Genomic DNA, 4,906 nt, shown 5'->3' with positions numbered 1-4,906 from the left:
ACAACTTGGCAAAAATAAATTTTCAAGATTTAGTTTTTGGTTTTTTTTTTTTTCAATAGCAAAAACATATTTTTTCATTTTCCATCAAAACAAAAACATATTACATTATCTAAAATCTTTCTCATGACCAAAAACATTAGAAACTATTTAACATTACTTGAGAAACCACAGTTAACATCTTGTTTCCAAAGTTTGAAGAGGTTAATGAAATATCGATTGCCGATTTGATGTCACAAGACATTTGCTGCCATTATCTTGACTCTTTATATGTACCCCAAAACTAATCCAGTTGTCAATTTCATTTTCAAAACCGAGATTTTGAAAAATCCCTCCATCGTAAAGAGGCCCAACAGTTTAACAAGCACTGCAAAATAAAATAAAATTAGTGGATACCCACGGTGAAATGCAAAGATATGGATTAAACCCAATGGGGAAAATCAATAATGGAGATTGAGTAGAAGAATATCAATACCATGGAAAATCAAGAATGGAGATTGAGCATAAGAATATCAATACCAGTGTAAATCTCTTTCATTTCAGAAGCAATATACTCAAATGTTAGACCCATATGTTTAATATATTTCAAAAAGCTTCAATGGACCTTTATAAAATTCATTAAATTTTGTATTACAAAATGTACATAAAAAAATGTATAAACTTTTACCCTGTGAAACAACCATTGTGTTTTTGCACATACTTAGCAGACCGCAAAATATCAAAATGTTACTGAACAATACCAACTTGGTTCCTGGACGTGAACAATGCATGAATGAATAATAGAGGTCAGCAAGAGGTAACTAATTACTGTTATCACCTACAACAGCAGAAGCCTCAACAATCTCATGGCATCCCATTCAAAACAGGCCAGGGCCACATTGGGATATGGCAGGACGCTTAATTTGGCTTAACTTGTGTAATTTGGACTCCATGTACTTTCCTTCAGCTATAGCATTGTCTAACCTAGAAATTTTAGAACTCCAATGTCATGGCCAGTCCTGACTCCCTGTCGGAGTTATTTCAGAGATTTGATAAGATAAGTATCTAGTCATTTTGGGTTTTTGTCCAAAACCTCTTAAACTTTGCCGGCGTGGATGAGTAATTGAGAGTGTATCAATGACCATTCACCCACCATTCACCTTAAAGAATTAAAGAATCACCAACTCTAGATATCATGTTATATATATATAATTTCAAACTTCGGATTTTATGATATAACCGTAATTTTGACATTTTCCCAATCAATTTTTATTTTAAATTTAGCTGTATTTTACAGTTAAAAATGAAAAAAACAAACATACGAGCGTCAATTTTAAAGCCTATGTCCATCATATCCTATCCCATCCCATCCCACATTCTTTTTATATTTTACCTACGAACATGGGAAATTTTAGGTGCTAATATTCGCAAGAGGGCTATATGCCTTCTGTGGATTAATTTCCGTCTTGGCATTTTATGTCTTTATCCTTCGGGGAATTTTTGTTTAAATTCAGACTCTTAATATCTTGATCTTGATGGTTCCTTCCTTCTGACGATTCTGTAGTGCCATGCACTCAATATTTTTGTTCTATCTCAGAGATTCATGCGGTGCTGATTCCATGACAGTAACAGGTCTCTGCATATTTTGCATCAAAGGCCTTATGCCTTCGCTTGTATCTGGACTTTTATATGCTCTTAATATAAATCATGAAGCTTTTTCTTTCTGAAAAAAAAATATTCGCAAGCGGGCGCTAATTTTCTATGATTTTTCCAAAAAAAAGACTCGCCATTTTCAATTTTTTTATAAAAATGATTCGCCTAAATTTTACAATATAAAATTATTTAACCCTTTATAAAAATGATTTGCCCAAATTTTACAATATAAAATTATTTAACCCTAAAAATCGCCATCATTATATAGAGAGTATATATAAAATCATTATAAATTTGAATAATTCTACAAATACATCAATAAACATTTGCATATTAGGGACTTGTAAGATTCGCCAATGTTTTTAAACTTGAAGATAATTTGCCATCCTTAAAATTTTCCCTGCCTACGAAGTTGTTTATTTACTTACTTGGCACATTTCTTCAATTTATTAATCGATGAGGAGTCATTGCATCAAAATTCCTTAAATATATTGAATGTGATTGGTAGTAATGTTTTGTGTTTCATTGATTAAGCATAAAAGAGAATAATCTATTATAAATTAGTTAAATTTTTTAAAATATGGACGGAAATGTAATTAAGTTATAAGCTTGAAAATAGGTATTATAAAGTAAATAAGGTCACATAGTTAATAAAATATTTTGATGTCATAATGTATTGTATGTATTTCAAACAATAATAAGATTGTAAAATGAGTTATATGAATATATGTCTAACTTTTTTTGTTATTAATCTTTTTTAATATAATTAAACATTTTTTTTTATAGATAAAGGTTATATATATAATTGACATTGAAGAGAATGATAACAAATTAATAATTATTTATTTAATATTGAATGATGACAATTTTTTATATAATGTTCATATTATAATACACGTCATGTCATTAGAGTATAGATTGATATAATGAGAGTTGTACAAATTGTACACGTTATTTTTACGTTTTTTTTTTTCAAATTTATATTTTTCAAATTATTTTTTTGTAAATTAAAAAATAAAACCCATAAAAATTGTCTATTCAACACTTTACACCAATGAGAAAATGGAATTTTTGAGCTTAATTACAAACCATTTGTGTTTATGGTAAATAGTAATTAATACATAATGTTATTTTTCAAATTATTTATATTTATTGTACATAGTAATTAGTGATATAGTGCATAGTAATTAATAATAGAGTGCACAAAAGTCAATTATTGCCATCATTACGCAATAAGAGGGGAGACATTTCAACCAATAAGATTAGAGATAAATAGAAATAAATTTTGTTTAAAAATAATAAATTTAATTTCATAATGTTAAACTTTGGATAGATTTTAAATTATTTTAGTCAAAAAAAACTAATAACAAGTCAATAAAAAATTATAGAATTTATCACATATATTCATTAAAAAAATATTTTAAAAATTATAAAATTTACTACATATCTTTATCAAAAAATTATTATATATAAGATAATTATATCTGAATTAAAATATAAAGAAAAGTATTTTTAACAATAACACTACACAAATACTTTTAGCAAATTTACATTAAATTTTTTAAAATTAAAAGTTACATTTTTTATTTATATTTAATTTTTTTAATCCAAAAGAAAATATTTCAAATTTAATATTTTCCAAATTATTTAAAATTTTAAATAAATTTTATTTACAAAATTATTTTATGAAAATATATTAAAGTATAAGAAACTTAACAACCCTCTTCCCTAATTGACATGTAAGTTGTGGTCATTGCAAAAACATAATTCCAATTCAAGTTGCTCCTTTTCATCTTTCTATTGTTAGCTGCCCCCCTATGGTGCCCTCTTAAATAGGTTATGTCTCCATTATTTAAATGTGGCCACAAGATCAACTAGATTGCGATTGTTACACCCAAAAATTTATAAGATGAGAGACCAAACTACTTCCACATGTGAGCATGGATTTAAGACGTGCTCCATACCCTCCTCCTGGTTTCCACATAGATAACAATAAGACATGCCCTGGTATCCTTTCTTCCTAATATGATACCATGTCAGTGATTTTTCTCTTCCTATCAGCTAAAGGAAGTGGGCTACTTTAGGCCAAAGGTTGTTGGTCCATATTTTCTACCATAGTACTCCTCTCAACAAGTATTTATTCCCTGCCATCAGAGAATATGCTTCCTTCAAGGAAAACATGCCCTTTTCTGATAGCCCCATCGTAATTTGTCAAGATCCTGGGAAATCTAAATTATTCTTTCATGTAGTTCTTTGCTTAGGTTGTCCTAAGGATGCCTCGCTTGGTGCCCTGACCCATCCTCCTTTGTTTTATATTCTCTCCAAGAGGAGGAGTTATGACCATCCTTCCGGTAGTTTGCCACCTTACTTGGGGATTTGTTGTCAAGCGTCATCCCAAAAGAGGGTTATGTCCCCTCTCCTAATCTCCTAAATAACATGTTCTTGAACCAGACCTATGTTTGCTTAAGCCAGGTTCCGCATCAAGGAGCCTCGAATGATGGTTGTCTCTCTGAGTTTCTCCACTTGTGAGATGGTTTTATTATATTTCCTATTCCAGATCCTCTTCCATGGTTCCTCTCCTCCCTTGATATATCTCCACCACAGTTTCACACCTAGGGCTTTGTTTAAGGTCTCTAGATCTCATAAGCCAAGTCTCGCTACCAACTTTGGTGTGCACAATTTGTCCCATGCAACCAATGACCATTTATTGCCTTTATTTACCCCTCTCCATAAGAAATATTTGAATCTGGATATAATTCCTTTACAAATAATTTTGGGGGTTGATAAGACCAACATTTGATATACTCGGAAGGCTTAAAGGACCACTTTCAACAAGACAAGATTTCTGACCAAATCCGGTGCCCAAAAGGCCAAATTATTTAATTTGGCGGTTATCTTTTGAAGTATCTCTTGCTAGCAAGATGCTCTCATAGAATTTGACACCAAAGGGACTCCAAGATACTTGGCTAGGAGGCTAGATGGTGTTGGATAGGAGCATTGCAGTTGAAAAATAATATGCTTGTTTTCTCGTTGTCGATCACAGTTCCAAACATCACCATAAACTATGAAAGTATGGTATGCCATATGTATGGATTCCTAGAGGGTGGGTTGGAAAAATGACAAAATATTATCAACAAATTGTTGATGAGTTACAGGTAGGCCATTACCAAAAAGGAAAAAGGCCTTTGACAGTGCCCCTAGTGCAAGCATATTTTAAGTATCTTCCTAGCCCCTCCTCGGCTACCAAAATGAAAAGAAATTGTGGCAAGGGGTCACC

This window comes from Pinus tabuliformis, chromosome 2_2 (assembly GCF_031772625.1).
Source record: "Pinus tabuliformis cultivar Carrire ecotype Pingquan chromosome 2_2, CPIR1, whole genome shotgun sequence".
In the NCBI taxonomy this organism is placed as follows: domain Eukaryota; kingdom Viridiplantae; phylum Streptophyta; class Pinopsida; order Pinales; family Pinaceae; genus Pinus; species Pinus tabuliformis.
This window is presented reverse-complemented; position numbering follows the sequence as displayed.